Source organism: Oncorhynchus masou, chromosome 30 (assembly GCF_036934945.1).
Source record: "Oncorhynchus masou masou isolate Uvic2021 chromosome 30, UVic_Omas_1.1, whole genome shotgun sequence".
Lineage (NCBI taxonomy): Eukaryota > Metazoa > Chordata > Actinopteri > Salmoniformes > Salmonidae > Oncorhynchus > Oncorhynchus masou.
Genome location: NC_088241.1, coordinates 23228362 through 23253328, shown reverse-complemented (window position 1 = coordinate 23253328; position 24967 = coordinate 23228362). Strand labels below are relative to the sequence as shown.

The 24967-nt window shown below is 42.2% G+C and overlaps 1 pseudogene; it reads right to left on the bottom strand.

Annotated features, from left to right (window-relative positions):
* Window positions 1-24967, bottom strand: part of LOC135521617 (myomesin-3-like) — a 91095-nt pseudogene that overhangs the window by 57944 nt on the left and 8184 nt on the right.

Genomic DNA, 24967 nt, shown 5'->3' with positions numbered 1-24967 from the left:
CACATGAAACAAAATCAATAGCAGCAATGCAATAATGATAAATGCGGCATTGTAGAAGTATTACAAAAGCATGTTGCGACTCAACATTAGCTAACATTAGCCTGAGAAAATCTCCTGGGGTAGAATGTAAAAATCGGACATACTGTTTCTGCTTATGATCAGGTTTTATAGATAGCATATGTCAGATCCTGGTGATTTGGTGATAGATTGGCCTCTAATAAACAAGATCAATTAGAAAATGATGTTCAATATGCTGTATGTACACTGAGTGTGCAAAACGTTATGAACATCTGCTCTTTCCATGACATACACTGACCAGGTGAATCCAGGTGAAAGCTATGATCCCTTATTGATGTCAATTGTCAAATCCACTTCAGTCAGTGTGGATGAAGGGGAGGAGACAGGTTAAAGAAGGATTTTTAAGCTTTGAGACAATTGATACATGGATTGTATATGTGTGCCATTTAGAGGACAAAATATTGAAGTGCCTTTGAACAGGGTATGGTAGTAGGTGCCAGGTGCACCGGTTTGAGTAAGTCAAGAACTGCAATGCTGCTGTGTTTTTCTTGCTCAGCAGTTTCCCGTGTGTATCAAGAACGGTCCACCGGTGGAACGCTTTCGACACCTTGTAGAGTCCATGTCCAGATGGACTGAGACTGTTCTTAGGGCAAAAGGGGGGTTCAATTTAATATGAGGATGGTATTCTTCATGTTTTGTACACTCAGTGTGTCGCCCTTTGGTCTATAGCTTAGTTCAAGAGAATCACTACTGAGCTGTGCTACAGTATAGTTAAGACTGCTGTGTCATTGCCCTGGTTCTTATGCAATGTTGATGTGTTGATATTCAGCTATTCACTTTGATTGGTGGCCAATCCCACCCCACACATGCCCGATCACAGTCTCCATCTGCCTTTCATCACACACATTCCTAGGCTCTCTCTAATCTCCAGAAGGGTGTCCATTCTGGTGTCCCGTTGCCTGACTGACTGACAGTGATAGTCCTCTGAGATTGGTAGTGTGAACACGCACACGCACATTGTGACGCACACATTTTCAGTTACACTCATTTACTCATTCTCACATACGTGATTGTAAAAGTGGTCATTTATGTATGCATGCACATATACTGAGTGTACAAAACATTAGGGACACCTTCCTAATATTGATTTGCACCACCCCCCATTTTGCCCTCAGAACAGCCTCAATTTCTCGGGGCATGGACACTACAAGGTGTCGAAAGTGTTCCACAGGGATGCTGGCCCATGTTGACACCAATACTTCCCACAGTTTTCTGGATGTCCTTTGGGTGGTGGACTATTCTTGATATACACAGGAAACTGTTGAGCGTGAAAAACCCAGCGTTGCAATTCTTGACAAAAACCGGTGTGCACACACATGCCACACACACACGCATGTGCCACACACACACGCAGTGCTGCAGGGCTGATTTTGTGTGGCTGTCAGTCAGGGCTGGGCAATAAATACGTCCATCTGAAACTGCAGTGTTATGGCTTACTCTGCTCCAAGTGGACATTTCAAGATCATTTCACGGTGTTGGAAGTGTATTGACCTCCCCACAAAAGAGCTAAATCCTATGAGTCATCCAGTAAATGTACATACTGTACTGAATTTACACTCTCCTCCCAGATAGGAGGGTGGGAGTTGCAGGAAAGAGCGAAGGAGAGAGGGAAACAGAGAGAGGTGAAACAGCAATAAACATGTCAATCATCTTCTCAGACCTCTAATTGGGGGCTAGAGAGAGCGAGAGAGAGAGAGCGAGAGAGAGAGAGAGCGAGAGAGAGAGAGCGAGAGAGAGAGAGAGAGAGAACATCGTGCTCACATTGTTATCGAATCAAAACGAATTTCATGCCAATCTCATATCCCGGGGTGTTCATTCAGGTGTCCCAGAAATAGACTCAACGAATCCATGAAGGGGTTTAGAATCCATCCCCATATCCTTCCAAATTCACCCAAGGAGGATTTCATCAGTCTCTACTCTCTCCTCCAGCTCCTCTCCTGGGGGGAACGGGTTTAGGTTTCCATGCAGCAAATATACTTCGGAAGGGATAAAGACTTTGTTAATGTCTGAGCAAAAGGGATTACTAGGCAGAGAAATAAAAAGGTGAGCCTGGGCCTTGGAATTAGAGTACGTTAGCTGAGGTCTGGTTGGCACTCCACTTGATGGGAGGACGAGAGGGCATGAAAGAGCCACTCAGATGCCAACGAGATGCGGGCACTTCTGCACAGCTGAGGGTTATTACTGCTGTCAGATGCATGGGCTTTCTCTCAAGTGATCCACAACTTTCCTTTCTTTTTTTACTCTTCCTCTCAGTCTGCATCTCTATCTTCCTGCTGCCAAACACTTGTCCTCTTTTCTGAAGGAGGAACGGTCCTCTTCACTCAATCTTTCTATTCATCACTGCCTGTGACTGCCAGATAGCTTCTTAAACTTTCTTTGCTTTCTAGTTAGAGAGGAACCAGAGTTCATAGCACTGTGTGAGAGTTAATTTCAGTGCGTTTACTTTTCGTGGCTTGTACTGCTTTGACATACTTTGAAAAGATCAAACAAGCATATTTTTTTGTTTATCACAGATCAGTTATTTTATACTTTAAACTTTGTACTGTGATGGCATGGCCTGATCGGTTTTTAGAGTTGAGGTCCTCAAGGACCTAAAAGGTCTTGCTGTTTAGTTTCAACCATTTTGTCCAGTTACATTATACTTGGAGATGCCAAATCTAACTCCTTTAAGATTGGCTTAGCAAAACCCCGGCTTCAAGCTGAAGTAAAATACACCATTTGCTCCGGCAAAATGAACTGTTGCCTGAGTCTGATATTGAATCACATTATCAGCCACATGAACAATAGGGACAGGGCAAGGTGTTCCTGGATAAGGGATTCTGCTAAGCAAATCGTGTTATGAGACGCCACGATCCCCCTTCCCATCCTGTTTACCGTGACCTAAACCTTCCAGTCTGGAGCCCTATTTATTTTGAGATGTATGACATCCTCTACCATGACAGCTGGTTATTAAATCCCCAAGCTTGTGATATAACCCTTAAATTAAAGATGCACCCTACATCATCACATTCATCTCCTCCGCTCCTATCTCTTCCCTCCCTCCTCTATAATGTCTTTGCCTGTTAATAAGCCCTCAACTAAATTGTCATTTGGTATTTGGTATTTTATTAGGATCCCCATTAGCTATTGCAAAAGCAGCAGCTACTCTTCCTGGGGTGCACACAACACATGAAACATAATACAGAATGGCATAATACAGAAGATCAATAGACAAGAACAGCTCAAAGACAGAACTACATACATGTTTTAAAAAGGCACACGTAGCCTACATATCAATGCATTCACACAAACTATCTAGGTCAAATAGGGGAGAGGCGTTGTGCAGCGAGGTGTTGCTTTATCTGTTTTTTGAAACCAGGTTTGCTGTTTATTTGAGCAATATGAGATGGATGGAAGTTCCATGCAATTAGGGCTCTATATAATACTGTACGTTTTCTTGAATTTGTTCTGGATTTGGGGACTGTGAAAATACCTCTGATGGCATGTCTGGTGGGGTAAGTGTGTGTGTCAGAACTGTGTGTAAGTTAACTATGCAAACGATTTGGGATTTTCAGTACATTCGTGTTTCTTATAAAAAGAAGAAGTGATGCAGTCAGTCTTTCCTCAACTCTTAGCTAAGAGAGCCTGGCATGCATAGTATTTATATCAGCCCACTGATTACAATTAAGAGCAAAACGTGTCACTCTGTTCTGGGCCAGCTGCGGTTTAACTAGGTCTTTCCTTGCATTACTGGACCACACGACTGGACAATAATCAAGATTAGACAAAACTAGAGCCTGCAGAACTTGCTTTTTGGGGTGTGGTGTCAAAAAAGCAGAGCATCTCTTTATTAAGGACAGGACTCTCCCCATCTTTACAACCATTGAATCTATATGTTTTGACCATGACAGTTTACGATCTAAAGTAACGCCAAGTAATTTGGTTCCATCAACTTGTTCAACAGCCACACAATTCATTACCAGATTCAGCTGCGGTCTAGAACTTAAGGAATGATTTGTACCAAATACAATGCTCTTATTTTTTAGATGTTTAGGACCAGTTTATTACTGGCCACCCAGTCCAAAACAGACTGCAACACTTTGTTAAGGCTTTCAGTGACTTCCTTAGCTGTGGTTGCCAATGTGTATATGGTTGAATCATCAGCATACATGGACACACATGCTTTGTTCAATGCCAGGGGCAGGTCATTGGTAACAATAGAAAAGAGTAGAGGGCCTAGAGTGTTTCCCTGCAGTACACCACACTTTACATGTTTGACATTAGATAAGCTTCCATTAAAGAAACCCCTTTGAGTTCTATTAGATAAATAGCTCTGAAGGTTGCCTATAACACAAGTTTTTTAACAACAGGTTATCGTCAATAATATCTAAGGCTGCACTGAAATCTAACAGTACAGCTCCCACAATCTTCTTATTATCAATTTCTTTCAACCAATCATCAGTCATTTGTGTCAGTGCAGTACATGTTGAGTGCCCTTCTCTATAAGCATGCTGAAAGTCTGTTGTTAGTTTGTTTACAGAGAAATAGCATTGTATTTGGTCAAACACATTTTTCCCAACAGTTTGCTAAGAGCTGGCAGCAAGCTTATAGGTCTGCTGTTAGAACCAGTAAAGGCCGCTTTACCACTCTTGGATAGAGAAATTACATTGGCTTCCCTTCAGGCCTGAGGACAATTTTTTTTCCTCTAGGTTCAGATTAAAAATATGTCAGGACAATTTTTTTCCTCTAGGTTCAGATTAAAAATATGTCAGATAGGAGTGGCTATAGAGTCAGCTACCATCCTCAGTAGCTTTCCATCTAAGTTCTCAATGCCAGGAGGTTTGTCGTTATTGATCGATAACAATACTTTTTCCACCTCTCCCACAATAACTTTACAAAATTCAAACGTGCAATGCTTTTCTTTCAATTTTGAATGCATGAATACAATTGCTCACTGTCTGTTGGTGGCATTTCCTACCTAAGTTTGCCCACTTTGCCAATGAAATAATTATTTAAAAAATTGGCAACATGAAATGGTTTCGTGATGAATAAGCCAACTGATTCGATGAAAGATGGAATTGAATTTGTCTTTCTGCCCATCATTTCATTTAAAGTACCCCATTGAAAGCTTTTTTCCGTCATTCTTTGTATCATTGACCATGGCTTCATAATACAGTATATTCTTCATTTTGTTGAGTTTAGTCACATAATCTCTAAATTTGCAGTAAGTAAGCTAGTCAGGTGTGCAGCCAGACTTATTAGCCACTCCTTTTGCCCCATCTCTTTCAACCATACAGTTTTTAGATTCCTCATCAATCCATGGAGCCTTAACAGTTCTAACAGTCAGTTTCTTAACAGGTGCATGTTTATCAATAATTGGAAGAAGCAATTTCATAAATTCATCAATTGCAGCGTCTGGATGCTCCTCATTAATCACATCAGACCAACAAATATTTTAGAACATCATCCACATAAAAGTCACATCTAAATCTTTTGTATGATCTCTTCTATACTATTTTAGGCCCAGCTGTTGGAACTTTGGCTGTCCTGGATATAGCCACTATATTGTGATCACTGCATCCAATGGGTACGGGTACATCTTTAGAACAAGGTTCTACGGTATTAGTAAAAATGTGATTGATACATGTGGATGATCTTGTTCCTGTAGTGTTTGTAAACATCCTGGTAGGTTGATTAATAACCGGAACCAGATTACAGGTACTGGTTACAGTAAGAAGTTTCCTCTTGAGCAGAAAGTATACCTCTCTGTTTACATCACATACACTATCAAGCATTTCACACATATTATTTAGATACTACATTGTTAGCACTTGGTGGTCTATAGCAACACCCCAAAAGAAAAGGCTTTAGAAGTGCCAAGTGAACCTGCAACCACAAAACTTCAATAAAACCTGACATAATATCTTCGCTAAACATTACAGGGATATGACTCTGAAAATATACAGCAACACCTCCCCCATAAGCATTTCTGATGTTATATCCTTGTATTGCTACTGCTGTATCATCAAATTAATTATCTAAGTGAGTTTCAGAAATGGCTAATATATGAATGTTAGCAAGTTATTGATTTCATGAACCTTATTTCTAAGGCTACATATATAAATATGGACTATTTTCATCCCTTTCCTGGGTAGCTTATCAGAGATAGACATACTATTGAAAAGAGTAAACAAAGCAAGAGCAAGAAATATGCATTCAGCAGTCCATCAATTGATGTGTTTGTGCTGCTGGGTGGAAGCTATAAACCCATAGTCTTGGCTCTCTCATCCCTTCTATGCTTCTGGGAGAGAGGGTGAACAATGAGCCTGTCATAGCAGATGTAAGCAATGTCCCCACAAGCTCTGGCGTCTTTCATTGCTGGGCTCATTTCTTTCCTCTTCTGGCGCACAGCTTCATTGATAGTCCTCGTTGAGGAAGATATACATTCATCTCAAGTTCTTGGCTCTTTCCAGATCAGCTACCTTGTCCTTGAACCTCAGGAACTTGACCACTATTGGCCTGGGCCTATCACCTGAGCCGGTGGTGGGTTTTCTAGTCCTGTCATCTGGGATTATTGTGTAGTTTATTGGCTTTACATATAAACTTCTTGAGCCAGTATATGAGGTCATAGAGCAAGAGTTTTAAATGACAGAGAAGAAGAAGAGTGAAATGAACATGAATGGAATCTTCAATTATCGTCAATCTCTGATGCTACAAAAGGACGGCCCTTGAACTAAAGCCCAGCGCCAGTGGAACTTGACCTTATCTTTTCATGGATGGTGGAGTGGGAGGATGCAAAGATTGCTTTGGCGTTTCATGGCTTTCCGTTGATCTTTATAGCTGACGTTGCTAACTTAGAGGCTGTATCATACAGATAGTTGTCCACAGAGAGTCAGAGACTATGCTGACTGCAGAGTCATGCTTTGAGTCTATTCTCTATTTGATTGGATATATTTTTTAAATTGAACTTTTATTTAACAAGGCAAGTCAGTTAAGAACAAATTCTTATTTACAATGACAGCCTACCAAACCACAAAAGGCCTCTTGCGGGGACAGGGGCTGGGATTAAATATAGAAGTGATTGAAACAGGAAAAGTAGAATGAAAGAGTGTGCAGTAAGTCAGATTCAAACCCATGTGAGCAACGGTACATGTATTCTGAAGGCAGTGACCTAGACCGCTAGACTACCCCACCCCTCACTCTGGATGTGCTCTACACAAGATAAGCCTACACAAGATAAGCCTGGAAACACTACCAGGCAGGGATGAATTAGTCAGGAGAAGATGCAGCAGAGATGTCTTTGCTTTGTGCTCGCTGAGGTGTTGCAGATTGAGACGGTTCAGTTTGAACTTTCCCTCAACTCTGACTTTGAGACAAATTTGACACATTGTTTCTAAATAACATGAATTGATCTTACTTCAGGGTGCTCTTGTTTCAACTGGCAGCTGCTGGTGCATAAATGCATTTCAGAATCATAATTTAGTTGTCATGAATTGTACCTATATTGTATTGACTAGCGTCCTATACAGGGGGGTGTGCTTGTTTAAGGAGCTACCTCCCGCTACAGAAACAGGACAAGGATCCTGCCGTATGGGCCATTCTGGTTCGTACAAGGCTTACTGTATTACTGTATATATCATACACCCTAACACCTGCGTAACTCTTCTCCACACATCATGTCCTGTGGCGTGGGAATTTGCCGATGTTCAGGATCTCCTTGACCGACAACACATCACCGGGAATGATGGGATAGAACTCGGAGTAGGAAGCCTCCTCATCACTGGTGCATCACAGGGAAATAGAACAAACAACATATTAGATTAATTGGGTATTTTAATCAAAGTAGAAATCAGATTAGTCAATCAATGATCAATTAATCACGAGGAGAAAAACAATTGGTTGTTTGGTCTGACAAGAGTTGTGGGACAGGGTTCATGTATCTGAAGCTAGATGGTGTTATTTCTACCAGGGTGTCAGACGTCTAAACCTTAGCCCCAAGTGAAGTGTAGTTACAACTGTGCTGCTAGTCTGAATCTGACCGCCAGTGGAGGTCAGACATCCAGAGGGAGTTCCACTCATAGGTTTCCTTTTAAAGAACAAACTAAATTACAAGAACATTGTTTTATTCAACAATATTTCTTACTGGGGACATGGCTTTGGCATTTAACATTTAAATTTCAAATGAAATTTGGAAACATTGCCTTTATTATTTCCTATTCCCGTGACACTCAGAAATGGTCTAAGTACTCTGGAATCTGATTACTCACCAATAGAACAAGCTGTTGAGAATAACAGCTGAACAGAAACAAGGGCAATATTAACCTGTTGGTACAAGGGGGCAGTATTTTCAGTTTTGAAAAAAAACGTTCCCGTTTTAAATGGGATATTATGTCAGGACAAGATGTGAGAATATGCATATAATTGACAGCTTTGGGTAGAAAACACTCTAACGTTTCCAAAACTGTAAAGATATTGTCTGTGAGTATAACAGAACTGATGTGAAGGACCTCGGCGTTACTCTGGACCCTGATCTCTCTTTTGAAGAACATATCAAGACCATTTCAAGGACAGCTTTTTTCCATCTACGTAACATTGCAAAAATCAGAAACTTTCTGTCCAAAAATGATGCAGAAAAATTAATCCATGCTTTTGTCACTTCTAGATTAGACTGCAATGCTCTACTTTCCGGCTACCCGGATTAAGCACTAAATAAACTTCAGTTAGTGCTAAATACGGCTGCTAGAATCCTGACTAGAACCAAAAATCAACATTAATGATCATATTACTCCAGTGCTAGCCTCCCTACACTGGCTTCCTGTCAAAGCAAGGGCTGATTTCAAGGTTTTACTGCTAACCTACAAAGCATTACATGGGCTTGCTCCTACCTATCTCTCTGATTTGGTCCTGCCGTACATACCTATACGTACGCTACGGTCACAAGACGCAGGCCTCCTAATTGTCCCTAGAATTTCTAAGCAAACAGCTGGAGGCAGGGCTTTCTCCTATAGAGCTCCATTTTTATGGAACGGTCTGCCTACCCATGTCAGAGACGCAAACTCGGTCTCAACCTTTAAGTCTTTACTTCCCAGGAGTGGGAAGGTGAACGGAAAGGCTCTGGAGCAAAGAACCACCCTTGCTGTCTCTGCCTGGCCGGTTCCCCTCTTTCCACTGGGATTCTCTGCCTCTAACCCTATTACAGGGGCTGAGTCACTGGCTTACTGGGGCTCTCTCATGCCGTCCCTGGAAGGGGTGCGTCACCTGAGTGGGTTGATTCACTGATGTGGTCATCCTGTCTGGGTTGGCGCCCCCCCTTGGGTTGCGCCATGGCGGAGATCTTTGCGGGCTATACTTAGCTTTGTCTCAGGATGGTAAGTTGGTGGTTGAAGATATCCCTCTAGTGGTGTGGGGGCTGTGCTTTGGCAAAGTGGGTGGGGTTATATCCTTCCTGTTTGGCCCTGTCTGGCTCCTTGCTGTCCCCAGTCTACCTGGCCGTGCTGCTGCTCCAGTTTCAACTGTTCTGCCTTATTATTATTCGACCATGCTGGTCATTTATGAACATTTGAACATCTTGGCCATGTTCTGTTATAATCTCCACCCGGCACAGCTGGAAGAGGACTGGCCACCCCACATATGCTCTCTCTAATTCTCTTTCTTTCTCTCTCTCCAAGGACCTGAGCCCTAGGACCATGCCCCAGGACTACCTGACATGATGACTCCTTGCTGACATAAGTCCACCTGGCCGTGCTGCTGCTCCAGTTTCAACTGTTCTGCCTTATTATTATTCGACCATGCTGGTCATTTATGAACATTTGAACATCTTGGCCATGTTCTGTTATAATCTCTACCCAGCACAGCCAGAAGAGGACTGGCCACCCCACATAGCCTGGTTCCTCTCTAGGTTTCTTCCTAGGTTTTGGACTTTCTAGGGAGTTTTTCCTAACCACCGTGCTTCTACACCTGCATTGCTTGCTGTTTGGGGTTTTAGGCTGGGTTTCTGTACAGCACTTTGAGATATCAGCTGATGTACGAAGGGCTATATAAATCAATTTGATTTGATTTGATGTTGCAGGCGAAAGCCTGAGAAAAATCCAATCCGGAAGTGCCCCAGGTTTTGAAAGAGCTGTGTTCCAATGAGTCTCTATTGAACTGTGAGTGTGTTATGAACCAGCTTACACTTACAGCTTACACTACGTATTTCCCAAGGTGTCTACAGCATTGTGACGTACTTTTGCGCATTTATGTTGAAGAAATGCCGTAGGCGGCCACATTGTGTAAATGGTCACATGGTGGCTCCGAGAGAGATTCTTGCGTAAAATACAGAGGTAGCCATTACTCCAATCGGTCCTAATGAAAACTAATTGTCCAAACGTATATATTATCGAATAGATATTAGAAAAACACCTTGAGGATGGATTATAAACAACGTTTGCCATGTTTCTGTCGATATTATGGAGCTAATTTGGAATATTCTTCGCAGTTTTCATGACTGCAATTTCCGGGCGATTTCTCAGCCAAACGTGAAGAACAAACAGAGCTATTTCGCCTACAAAAATAATATTTTGGGAAAAAATTAACTTTGGCTAATCTACCTGGGAGTCTCGTGAGTGAAAACATCCGAAATTCATCAAAGGTAAACGATTTAATTTTGATTGCTTTTCTGATTTGTGACAAGGTTGCCTGCTGCTAGCAGGGCATAATGCTATGCTAGGCTATCGATAAACTTACACAAATGCTTGTCTAGCTTTGGCTGTAAAGCATATTTGGAAAATCTGAGATGACAGGGTGATTAACAAAAGGCTAAGCTGTGTCTCAATATATTTCATTTCTGAGTTTCATGAATAGGACTATTTTCTAGGGATATTTATGTCCGTTGCGTTATGCTAATTATTGTCAGGCGATGATTACGCTCCCGCATGCGGGATGGGGAATAGCCGAGACAGAGCTGAAGTTCAGCCTGATAATAGAGACTGATAACCTCTGTGAATAACAATGTCAATGTCGCTGGCCAAACTAAGACCACCTGACTAGCTCGACAGCCTAGAGCGGCCTTTATTTGGATCAGCAACTAGATACAGGATAAAGGAAAGGAGGGAATTAACAGGTGGCGCTGTATTCACTAGTCAGCAGTCACTATTGAATGGTTTCTAAAATAATTTGTGATATCACCTCCAGATACATTGTGTAAGTCTGTTCAAAATAAGATTTGCTTCTAAGTAACACGTACAAGGCTTTTCTCCATATCAATTTTAAGGGAACACAGCAGTGCTAAACCTGGGAACCTCCATACCAATGTAAGAAAAGGGCAGGATAAGAACAACAAATCAGTTGTGAGATTAATTACATTCTAACGAGACTATACTATATTTGTTTTTTGCAATTACACCCCAGTTTTTTTAACGCTGCTGCAACTCGCTGTTTATGATCTATGCATAGTCACTTTACCCATACCTACACTACATATTACCTCAATTACCTCGACTAACCTGTAACCCCACACATTGACTCAGTACCGGTACCCTTATTGTGTTACTTTCTTTTTACTTTAGTTTATTTAGTTAATATTTTCTTAACTCTTATTTTTCTTAAAACTGCATTGTTAGTTAAGGGCTTGTAAGCATTTCACAGTTAGCATCAGTATGGCGGCTGTGGTGATTGTGCATAAATCATCTCTGTGGATTTTAAGGTATGACAATGAGCGCCGTGTTGAATCTTTGCGAGTTAATCCCTGCGAGTTAATCCTGATTTCATCGATCATGAATAAAAATTCACACAAAACACCCACCCAGCCAGTAACGGCATGTAATGGCAGATCTCCTCTTCGTCTGAAGAGGAGTAAGGATCGGACCAAGATGCAGCGTGGTAAGTGTCCATAATGTTTTTAATAAAGACAAATGAACACTCGAACAAAAACAATAAACGATAACGTGCAATCTACAAAAACCGAAACAGAACCGTGTGGGGACAAACACACACACAGAAACAAACACCCACAAACCAACAGTGAAACTCAGGCTACCTAAGTATGATTCTCAATCAGAGACAACTAACGACACCTGCCTCTGATTGAAAACCATACTAGGCTGAAACAGAAACCAAACATAGAAAAACAAACATAGACTGCCCACCCCAACTCACACCCTGACCATACTAAATAAAGACAAAACAAAGGAAATAAAGGTCAGAACGTGACACTGCAGCTGACGTGATATCTGGTTGAGATAGGTGCTCCCATGTGGGGTCCTAACCGAGCTGATATCTAGTCAGGCAATGCTGTGGCTGACCTGTTTTCTCTCAACTGTGAGTAATGTTATATTCACCTGCTGCCTTCTTATCTACTAGGTCTGATCTGCTTTGTTCCTCTTTTTTAGTTGTGCATAAAGCCATGTTGTTTTGTTGTGGGGAGGTTGTAGAGCCAGGAGGAATGAACAGCCAAATGAATGACCACAGGGTCGTATTCATTTGGCAATTAACAAAAGGAAACAAAATGAAACACGAAGGGACTACCAGAACTTGTCCAATAGGAAATGCTTGTTTTTTAAGGTTTTTTTTTTTCAAAACACTTTGATACAGTGTGGACTAATGAATACAACCCAGCTCTTAACAATTGCAACAGGGTCTACAAATCATAAGGATTATTTGTGGACCTCTGGCTTTGAATCCAGTGCATGTTGTGTAGACGTGCTCAATTAAGATGCAGCAGCATTGTATTCAATTGCCGTCGAACGATCACATACCATCAATTTCCATGTTACATTTTTTTATTTAAAAAACAAATGCTGTCAGGGGATGCACCAGTAGCCATGGCTCCATGCCTGTTTGTGACAGAAACACACAGTAGTTGTTCTAATTCAAAAGTGTTGTTTCTGTCTCTTGTGCCTCTCAGCTATCTAGAGCTAGGGCAATGTCATTCACAGACACGCAAGCACACACACAAAATGAGTTTTGCTGTTAGTCTACACCTGTTGTCTACGAAGCATGTGACAAATACATTTGGATTTGATTTGACACTGCAGTGGCACAACAGTGGGCAGAGGAGTAGCAGTTTCACATAGGCACACAAAGGCCCTTAATACCCAGCAGATGCCAATAAGGGTTTAGTAGGGATCACAGCCAGCCACTCTTATTGTCTTTATTCAAATCTGCCTTCATATTTAGCAGGGCCTGATTTCTACTGTTCCTGTTTCATCTAGAGTTACTAAATTAGACTAACCTGCAGGTCTGCAATCTTGATGGACGAACAAAAGGAATGAGACCAAATTTGTCCTCGGGGTACTAGTGTAAACAAGCTATTATTCCATGGACTTACCGTAGGCTGGTTGGATAGCTCATTTTCACCCTGTTACAGGGAGGTGTGAGACCAGGTGCAGAGGGTGTATTTGTCTCGGTACAGCCAACAAGACGTTGTTAAATGTCTCCGAGGCATGAAGAAAAAACAGTGAGAGCCATTGGGTAGATCTCTGAGACAGGACTGCTAATGAAGCCAAAATCTGACTTAATTTGACTTAATTTGACCAAACAAGAAATGTATCAACCCCTAAAAAAAACGTATATTAATTATAATTCACATAATAATTCACGTTTCCTGTTGCTACAGGATTGTTTTCCTGCTGTAGCAAATTGGCTGAAATTAAGATCCTCCATCTTTTTTACTGGTATATTTTACATAATAGGATGTCCTTGTGGCTTGTTCTATGTTGGAAAGACTTATTTGAATACAGCTTTTTACATACACTATTATGTATATACAAAAGTATGTGGACACTCCTTCAAATTAGTGGATTAGGCTATTACAGCCACACCCGTTGCGGACAGGTTTATAAAATCGAGCACACAGCCATGCAATCTCCAAAGACAAACATTGGCAGCAGAATGGCCTTACTGAAGAGCTCAGTGACTTTCAACGTGGCACCGTCATAGGATGCCACCTTTCCAACAAATCAGTTCGTCAACTTTTTCTGCTCTGCTGTAGCTGACCCAGTCAACTGTAAGTGCTGTTATTGTGAAGTGGAAAAGTCTAGGAGCAACAACGTCTCAGCCGAGAAGTGGTAGGCCACAACAAGCTCACAGAATGGGACCACCGAGAACTGAAGCGCGTGGCGTGTACAATCATCTGTCCTCGGTTGCAACACTCACTACCGAGTTCCAAACTGCCTATGGAAGCATCGTCAGCACAACAATTGTTTGTTGGGAGCGTCATGAAATGGGTTTCCATGGCCGAGCAGCTGCACACAAGCCTAAGATCACCATGCACAATGCCAAGCGTCGGCTGGAGTGGTGTAAAGCTTGCCGTCATTGGACTCTGGCAGTCTGATGGACTAATTTTGGTTTGGCGGATGCCTTGAAAACGCTACCATAGTGCAACTGTAAAGTTTGGTGAATGAGGAATAATGGTCTGGGGCTGTTTTTCATGGTTGGGGCTAGGCCCCTTAGTTCCAGTGAAGGAAAATCTTAACGCTACAGCATACAATGACATTCTAGACAATTCTGTGCTTCCAACTTTACGGCAACAGTTTGGAGAAGGCCCTTTCCTGTCTCATTATGACAATTCCCCCGTGCAGAAAGCAAGGTCCATACAGAAATTGTTTGTCGAGATCGGTGTGAAAAAATTTGACTGGCCTGCACAGAGCCCTAACCTCAACTCCATCAAACACCTTTGGGATGAATTGGAACGCCGACTGCGAGCCAGGCCTAATCGCCCAACATCAGTGCCCAACCTCACTAATGCTCTTGTGGCTGAATGGAAGCAAGCCCCCACATCAATATTCCAACATCTAGTGGAATGCCTTCCCAGAAGAGTGGAGGCTGTTATAGCAGCAAAGGGGGGACCAACTCCATATTAATGCCCATTATTTTGGAATGAGATGTTGGACGAGATGTCCACATATGCTTGGTCATGTAGTGTATCTCATAGGATGCCCATGTATATTGTTCTATATTGGAAAGAGATGCATGAATATTGATCTCTCTGAAAGCATATCATCTAAGTTTTGTTAGCCTGTTTTCTCGCCCCTCGTGTTGTTTTTCAGCAACATTTGTTTTGAGTAATGATATCAATATCGAAACCACACACTCCAGCACACGTTTTTTTTCTGAAGGAGCAGGCCTCTATTTACTGTATGTGCTTAGTGGACCGGAGCCAGTGTGATATTGTCCAGCCTTAGGCTCCATGCTACATTATTCAAGGACACCCTATCACTCTCTCTCTCTCTCTGCACGCTGCGGAAACAGTCCAGGAACCAAACAAAAGAAAAAGCAGAAGTTGCTCTCTCTGAGCTCTGTGAAATGGGGAACCTGTCCAAGCAAATAAACAAAATAAAACGGGAAGTCACAACAATTTTCATTGTCATCACAAGTAGGCTTTCTTTCTGAAAGGAGTGCCTCAAGCAATATGGCCACATATATTAGCTGGCTGTATTGACTTGGGGGGAAATACATTCTGACTTTCAGAAATGGGTTGTAGTGTGGGGCAATTCAAAGACCCAAATATAGACCAAGCAGCCCATATAAGACCTGATACAAGCATTTACTCTCAAAAACTCTCCTGAATGCAGCTGTAGTTGCTCTTGATAAAGTGTAATGGACCCTTGTGGATAAAAGTTGAGCAAAAGTTAGCACCTCTCCTATTACTTTAAGATGCCTTCCAACTTTATTGTCTCGACTTGCCTCCCAAACACCAAGTGTTCTCCTTGTTGTTTATAGGTGTGTAAGAGGGCACTTTATTTATTGATAGTCCAAGAAGAGAATTTTGACTTGAATGGGAACGTCTGTTGTTTTAAATTATACTGTCAATCCTCCATAAGAAACCTATACCTAACCTAAACCTACCTACCTAAACCACAGTAATACAGATAATAGAATAGAAGTGACCATTTTAGTTGATATTTAATGGTGGGTGGACCAACGGCCATCTTTGTGGTAATAATAAGAAGTTAAATGTTCAATTCAATTTACATTTCAATGGTGTACCAGTTAAACTGCAGTGGTCTGAATGGATAGGTCCATTATATGAATGATATGTCTATGGTTGAAATCACCCTCCCTACATTCAAGAGCATGTGGTGTCTGTTGTTGGTCTTATATGTTAGTTTAGAGTTCTGTTGTTTTGTCCATGTCGCGTCCTTTATTATTTTCTGTATCTCGGATCGTTCCATAACTCTAGCTATCTTTGAAAGTTTATAGCCCTTTTACGAAACCTTTTTTTGATTTGAATGGTTGCTCTCAATGCAAAGAGCTTTGTGATTGTATTATTATTATTATTATAATTATTATGTTGTGTCTCAACCGGTGGCGTGCACAACACAAAAACCCCAGATGATGTAAAGTAGGGTCTACTCTACAACATACAGTATGTGAATATGAAATATGAGTTTAAAGTTGCACTGTGCAAAAAAAGCGCTGACATTTCCTGGTTGCTACAATTCTGAGAGTTTGACAAATTTCTGTTTATATGACAAAACAAGCAAAACAAGCATAGTGTAGTGTAGGGTAGAGTATAGTGTAGAGAATCATTGTACCATTTAAACTGCTGTGAAATATATTTTCCAACAGCAAAAATATTGTATTTTCAACTGTTTGAAGCTGGTTTCCAAAACCAAAAATAAAAGACTCAAAAACAAAACTTAATTATGGGAAGTATATAAATAGAAATAGTGCACATAGAACATATCTGCTGTTTCTTATACTGGCTTTTAATGAGAATAACATATCTATAAATCACATATCTATGTGAATTTGGTCAGGTCACCCAAAAACGTACATATTGGAGCTTTAAGCATTTTTAGATAATTGACGTAAAAGGTTAAAAAAATGTTTTATTCAAATTATACAATAGAATGACAACCCTGTTTGTAAGCTTTTAAATTATATCAAACTCAACCGTTTATCTTTTCCAGTGATGAAGACATAGATGTTTGCATGGTGTGGTGTGGTATGCAAAACTTTGAGCACCTCTCGCTTTGTCAGTAATGTTTTGGCATTCAGGTCCAAAAAGTGGACAACTTGTTCCATGTATGAACGTTTTGTTTAAATCAGAAGGGATGCTGTCAAAAAGTGAAAAAAAATGGATTTACCCCGTGTGTGTGTGTGTGTGTGTGTGTGTGTGTGTGTGTGTGTGTGTGTGTGTGTGTGTGTGTGTGTGTGTGAGAGAGAGTTATAATGGCGTTCAGTGTTTGGGTAGTCTGTGTAACAGGTTTGGTTATGTTTACACTTGACACTGCAGAAATATGTATTCAATGTTTATGTATTCCTATTGGTTGGTGTTACACCATAAGTTGTTATACCAATAGTTACGCTTGCAGATAGGTAGGTCAGGTCACGTTCTGAAATGGTGCATTCTATTTACGTATTTACAATGTGTATGAGTTCACTGTGTACATGTCCTGATGTGTATATACTGTGTATGTGTAAGGTATCTGTTAGATATTGGGGGCTTTTATATGTTATTGCTATAAGAACGAGTTAGCTAGCATGCTCTAATTTTAATGGGCACATTAGCTCCCTGCTAATTCACAGTTATTTCCATGTTAACAGACCAATCACAAATCTACAGCCTGCAAATCTAATGTGCTTCCTTCTGTTAATCGTCAGGCACTTACATTTATTGTATTTTGTACATTTTTTGTCATTGTTATAATGTTTGAATACAAAATACCCAGTCTGATATTGACACGCAAGCATCAAATCAAGAATCTACAGCCATCAACATACTGTTGTCCTGCATATCTAATGTGCTTCCTTGTGGCTATCATCAGAATAAACACCAAAGAACTCGGACCACCAGCTGGTTATTCCTTTCTTTAATTCAAAACACAACACAATAGAGTTACAAAGTACGATCACATCAAATCAAATTTTATTTGTCACATGCACCAAATACAACAGGTGTAGTAGACCTTACAACGAAATGCTTACTTACAAGCCCTTAACCCCTACAGGGTCGGTGGGTCACCTATATTCATTTCCCATTTCCACAAACTTCAGTGTTTCCTTTCAAATGGTGTCAAGAATATGCATATCCTTGCTTCAGGTTCTGAGCTACAGATTTGGGTATGTCGTTTTGGAAGAAAATTGGGCCAAAAAAAAGGGGCGGATCCTTAAGAGGTTTTAACGACCATGTAGTTTTAAGAAAAATAAGTGTTAATAAAGTATTTACAAAAATAAAAATAAAAAATCAAATCAAATAAAAAAGAAAAGAGAAAAATAATAAAAAAATAATAATAAAAAATAAAATAACAGTAGCTGGCTATATACAGGGGGTACGTACAGAGTAAATGTACGGGGCCATAGGTTAGTCAAGATAATTGAGATAAAATGTACATGTAGGTAGAGGTAAAGTGACTATGCATGGATAATAAACACTGAGTAGCAGCAGCGTAAAAATGGGGGTGGGTGGCAATGCAAATAGTCTGGGTAGCCATTTGTTTAGCTTTTCAGAAGTCTTATGGCTTGAGGGTAGAAGCTGTTAAGAAGTCAGTTTGGATCTAGATTTGGCCTTCCGGTACCGCTTGCCGTGCAGTAGCAGAGAGCACAGTCTATGACTAGGGTGGCTGGAGTCTGACAATTTTTAGGGCCTTCCTCTGACACCGCCTGGTATAAAGGTCCTGGATGGCAGGAAACTTGGCCCCAGTGATGTACTGGGCCATACGTATACCCTCTGTAGTGCCTTGCGGTCGGAGGCCAAGCAGTTGCCGAACCAGGGGGTGATGCATCAGGTCAGGATGCTCTCGATGGTGCAGCTGTAGGACGTTTTGAGGATCTGAGGACCCATGCCAAATCTTTTCAGTCTCCTGAGGGGGAATAGGTTTTGTCGTGGCCTCTTCACGACTGTCTTGGTGTGTTTGGACCATGATAGTTTGTTGGTGATGTGGACACCAAGGAACTCGAAGCTCTCAACCTACTCCACTACAGTCCCGTCCATCAGAATGGGGGCGTGCTCGGCCCTACTTTACCTGTAGTCCATGATCATCTCCTGTGTCTTGATCACATTGAGGGCGAGTTTGAGCGATGTGGTATTACCTACCCTTACCACCTGGAGGTGGCTCGTCAGGAAGTTCAGATCCAGTTGCAGAGGGAGGTGTTTAGTCCCAGGGTCCTTAGCTTTGTGATGAGCCTTGAGGGCACTATGGTGTTGAACGCTGAGCTATAGTCAATTAATAGCATTCTCATATAGGTGTTCCTTTTGTCTAGGAGGGAAAGGGCAGTGTGGAGTGCAATAGAGATTACGTCATCTGTGGATTTGTTGGGGCGGTATGCAAATTGGAGTGGGTCTAGGGTTTCTGGGATAATGGTGTTGATGTGAGTCATGACCAGCCTTTCAAAGCACTTCATGCCTACAGACATGAGCGCTATGGGTCGGTAGTCATTAAGAAGGTTACCTTGGTGTTATTGGGCACAGGGACTATGGTTGTCTGCTTGAAACATGTTGGTATTACAGACTCGGTCAGGGACAGGTTGAAAATGTCAGTGAAGACACTTGCAAGTTGGTCAGTACATACTCGGAGTACACGTCCTGGTAATCTGTCTGGCCCTGCGGAGTTGTGAATGTTGACCTGTTTGAAGGTCTTACTCACATCGGCTATGGAGAGCGTGATCACACAGTCGTCCGGAACAGCTGGAGCTCTCATCTAGGCTTCAGTGTTGCTTGTCTCAAAGTGGGAATAGAAGTAGTTTAGCTCGTCTGGTAGGCTCGTGTTAATGGGCAGCTCGTGGCTGTGCTTCCCTTTGTAGTCCATAATAGTTTGCAAGCCCTGCCACATCCGACGAGCGTCGGCGCCAATGTTGTACGAGTCAAGCTTAGTCCTGTATTAATGCTTTGCATGTTTGATGGTTCGTCGGAGGGCATAGCAGGATTTCTCATAAGCGTCCGGGTTGGAGTCCCGCTTTAAAGAGGCAGCTCTGCCCTTTAGCTCAGTGCAGATGCTGCCTGTAATCCATGGCTTCTGCTTGGGGAATGTACATATGGTCACTGTGGGGAAGACGTCATCGATGCACATATTGACGAAGTCAGTGACTGATGTGGCGTACTCCTCAATGCAATCGGAATAATCCCGGAACATATTCCAGTCTGTGCTAGCATAACAGTCCTGTAGCTTAGCATCTGCGTCGTCTGACCACTTCCGTATTGAGCGAGTTACTGGTACTTCCTGCTTTAGTCTTTGCTTGTAAGCATGAATCAGGAGGATAGAGTTATGGTCAGCTTTGCCAAATGGAGGGCGAGGGAGAGCTTTGTACACGTCTGGAATAAAACTGGTCTAGAGTTTTTTTCCCCCTGGTTGCACATGTAACATGCTGGTAGAAATGAGGTAAAACTGATTTACGCTTCCCTCCATTAAAGTCCCACTAGAAGCGCGACGCCTCTGGATGAGCATTTTCTTGTTTGATTATGGCTTATGCAGCTCTTGAGTCTTAGTGCCAGCATCGGTTGTTGGTGGTAAATAGTGTGGTCTACAGCTTATCATGAGATACTCTACCTCAGGCGAGCAACATCTTGAGACTTCCTCATTATTAGATTTTGTGCACCAACTGCTGTTTACAAATAGACACAGACTGCCACCCCTTGTATTACCGGAGGCCGCTGTTCCATCTTGACGATGCATGGAAAACCCAGCCAGCTATATGTTATCCATGTCGTCGTTCAGCCATGACTCTGTGAAACATAAGATATTACAGTGTTTTTAATGTCCCGTTGGCAGGGACTCATCCAGTTTATTATCCAATGATTGCACATTAATAGGACTGATGGTAGAGGCAGATTACCCACTCGCCGTTGGATCCTTACAAGGCTCCCCGATATCTCTGTCTCTTCTTCATGCGAATGACCAGTATTTGGGCCTTGTCCGGTGTCTGAAGAAAATCCTTTCCGTTTGACTCACTAAATAAAAAATATTCTTCCAGTACGAGGTGAGTAAAGGCTGTCCTGATATCCAGAAGCTTTTTTAGATCATAAGAGACGGTGGCAGAAACAGCATGTACAAAATAAGCTTTGAATAACGTGAAAAAAAACACACACAATAGCACAATTGGTTCAGAGCCCGTAAAACGGCAGCCATCTCCTCCGGTGCCATACACATAATGGTATGGTGTATGGTACATGTACGGTATCTGTATGGTATGGTGTGTTTGTGTATGTGTGTGTGTTTATATGTGAGTCATCTGTCTGTACATGTGTGTGCAGTATTTGTGTGCGGAGTGTGTGGGCAGTCGTTGAGTCAATGTTGGCTGGTGTGTGTTTATATGAGCATGGGTGAGCTCTGTGGTGAATCAGGGCTGTTCTGGGGATTGAAGGCTAACTTTGGCAGGGAGAGACAGACAAGGTTGACTGCTCACCCGGAGGTATCTCAATACAAGCAGCAACGTGTCTCTCTTTCTGGAGAGGGTCTCAATGACGTGTGTATGTGAGTGTGCAAGTCTGCATACAGTGTACGAGTGTAATCTAAAATCTATAGGCAACTTTATCCACATTGACTTGTGTGCACCACGTGTTTATGCACGTAAGTGTAGCTCTAATACTGCCTTTAAGCAAACTCTCACACACTCCGGACACACACTGCGTCACTGCGCTGCTGTCTCAATAAGCTCAGAATAACTGCCACCCGCTCAGGGCCTTGTTTAAAAGCTCTAATGTCATCCCACAACCCACAACAAACCAGGGCTCCATTATATACAGGGCACTTTTCATCTGTCAAGCTGTGCACATATCCGGTAATAGACAGTAATACTTGGATGGTCAACATTGACTGCACTTTACACCCATGCAAGCAGTTTTCATTGAAGTGGATGAATAAATTACAGGATATATTGTGCTAAGGAAACTGGGTCTTTAGAATTGTATTTGCATCCACTGGATGAACCTGATCAAAACATAATACTTGGACGGTCAACATCTACTTTTCTCCAATGCCCGACAGGTTTCCATAAAGTAAGTGTATGATACACTACATTGCCAGAAGTATGTGGACACATGCTTGTCATACATCTCATTCCAAGATCAGGGAGTTGGTCCCCCTTTGCTGCTATAACAGCCTCCACTTGTCTGGGGAGGCTTGTATGCTGTAGCGCTAAGATTTGTCTTCACCGTCCCGGACCATCATTCCTCCTCCAGCATTAAGCGCTTCAGCACTCAGCGGTCCCATTCTGTGAGCTTGTGTGGTCTACCACATCGCCACTCAGCCGTTGTTGCTCCTAGACGTTTCCACTTCACAATAACAGCACTTATAGTTGATCGGGTCAGCTCTAGCAGGGCAGAAATTTGATGAACTGACTAGTTGGAAAGGTGGCATCCTGTGACGGTGCCACATTGAAAGTCACTGAGCACTTCAGTAAGGCCATTCTACTGTCAATGTTTGTCTATGGAGATTGCATGGCTGTGTGCTCGATTTTATACACCTGTCAGCAACAGGTGTGGCTGAAATAATCAATCCACTAATTTGAATTTCCACATACTTTTGTATATATACTGTATATACAGAACACCATATTCAACTAGATCTCTTCTGGAAATTCTTTATTTATTATATCAATGTTTTTTATAATAAGCATTGGATAAACATGATCTATGTTATGATGAGGAAGCAGGGGGTGTGTACCAGGGTGCCTTTACCTGGAGGCCAGCGCCATGCTGTGGGACATCTGGTGGGACTGCTCTTCCTGGACCCGTGTCATCAGCGTCTTGGTTGACATGGTGAACCCCTGACCGACACCTGTGGAGGAAGGAGGTAGGAGAGATGAGGGAAGGATGCAGGGAGGAGGATAGATCATCTAACATTGCACAGTATGACCACTGTGGGTTGACATGATGGAGACTAACAAAGTAATGCAACAGAGATCTCTTTTCACTTTTATTGCGAGGAATATGTACATTTATGACCATCGTAATTATGCTCACGGCGGATCTCAAATAGCCAGGTGTCAATAGAAATGCATCCAAAATATGTAATATCATATTAGCACAACAACAACACAATCCAATGTGTTGACTGTTTGAAGTAAAGACAGGTGCAGTTGCCATGGAGAAAGGTGTGCTTCAGGCCTCTGTTAAATGAACTGGCCCTTTGTGGGCCATTGAGCGAGTTATAATTCATTAGTTCAGGTCTGCCACCATGCCGCTGCCTGCCACCCTAGCAGTCATTAATCACTCTCTGCTCTGAGGAGGCCGACAAGGCAGCTCACCCAACCAACAGAACCAGGCCAGAGCCCGATAACTTCCTTCACCTACTCCCACAAGCAACTGTCAACCGTGTTCGCATTATAAACACCCTAATTTGTTTTTCCTTCTGGTCTGTTCGATTTACATTGGACGACCTGGGCCAACGTTAGCGAGTGGCTAGTGTCTAATGCTTTAATGCTTTGAATTACATTGCGGTGAGCCTGCTGATGTTAGCAAACAACTAATGGCAAACACTTCAACTGGATAGCAGCCCCACTGGTTTCCCTTCACGGCTCATTGTTGTGCAAAACGAAAGGGTTGTTTGTACGCAGGTGGTAAAAAGGTACAGTGCCTTGCGAAAGTATTCGGCCCCCTTGAACTTTGCGACCTTTTGCCACATTTCAGGCTTCAAACATAAAGATATTAAACTGTATTTTTTTGTGAAGAATCAACAACAAGTGGGACACAATCATGAAGTTGAACGACATTTATTGGATATTTCAAACTTTTTTAACAAATCAAAAACTGAAAAATTGGGCATGCAAAATTATTCAGCCCCCTTAAGTTAATACTTTGTAGCGCCACCTTTTGCTGCGATTACAGCTGTAAGTCGCTTGGGGTATGTCTCTATCAGTTTTGCACATTGAGAGACTGAAATGCTTTCCCATTCCTCCTTGCAAAACAGCTCGAGCTCAGTGAGGTTGGATGGAGAGCATTTGTGAACAGCAGTTTTCAGTTCTTTCCACAGATTCTCGATTGGATTCAGGTCTGGACTTTGACTTGGCCATTCTAACACCTGGATATGTTTATTTTTGAACCATTCCATTGTAGATTTTGCTTTATGTTTTGGATCATGGTCTTGTTGGAAGACAAATCTCAGTCCCAGTCTCAGAAGTGCTTTGAGAGACTAGTCAAGGACCATATCACCTCCACCCTACCTGACACCCAAGACCCACTCCAATTTGCTTACCGCCCAAATAGGTCCACAGACGACGCAATCTCAACCACACTGCACACTGCCCTAACCCATCTGGACAAGAGGAATACCTATGTGAGAATGCTGTTCATCGACTACAGCTCGGCATTTAACACCATAGTACCCTCCAAGCTCGTCATCAAGCTCGAGACCCTGGGTCTCGACCCCGCCCTGTGCAACTGGGTACTGGACTTCCTGACGGGCCGCCCCCAGGTGGTGAGGGTAGGCAACAACATCTCCACCCCGCTGATCCTCAACACTGGGGCCCCACAAGGGTGCGTTCTGAGCCCTCTCCTGTTCTCCCTGTTCACCCACGACTGCGTGGCAACGCACGCCTCCAACTCAATCATCAAGTTTGCGGACGACACAACAGTGGTAGGCTTGATTCCAAATTCCTTATAATAAACAAACCAGATGACACCAATGTCTTGTTTTGTTTCAAATTTATGGATAGCCAGGGGCACACTCCAACATCATTTACAAACGAAGCATGTGTGTTTGGTGAGTCCATCAGATTAGAGACAGCAGGGATGACCAGGGATGTTGTCTTGATAAGTGCATGAATTCGACCATTTCCTGTCTTGCTAAGCGGTGAAAATGTAACGAGTACTTTTGGGTGTCAGGGAAATTGTATGGAGTAAAAAGTACATTATTTTATTTAGGACTATAGTGAAGTAAAGGTTAAAGTTGTCCAAAATATTAATAGTAAAGTAAAGTACAGATACCCCCAAAAAATAATTAAGTAGTACTTCAAAGTATTTTTACTTAAGAACTTTACACCACTGCCATTG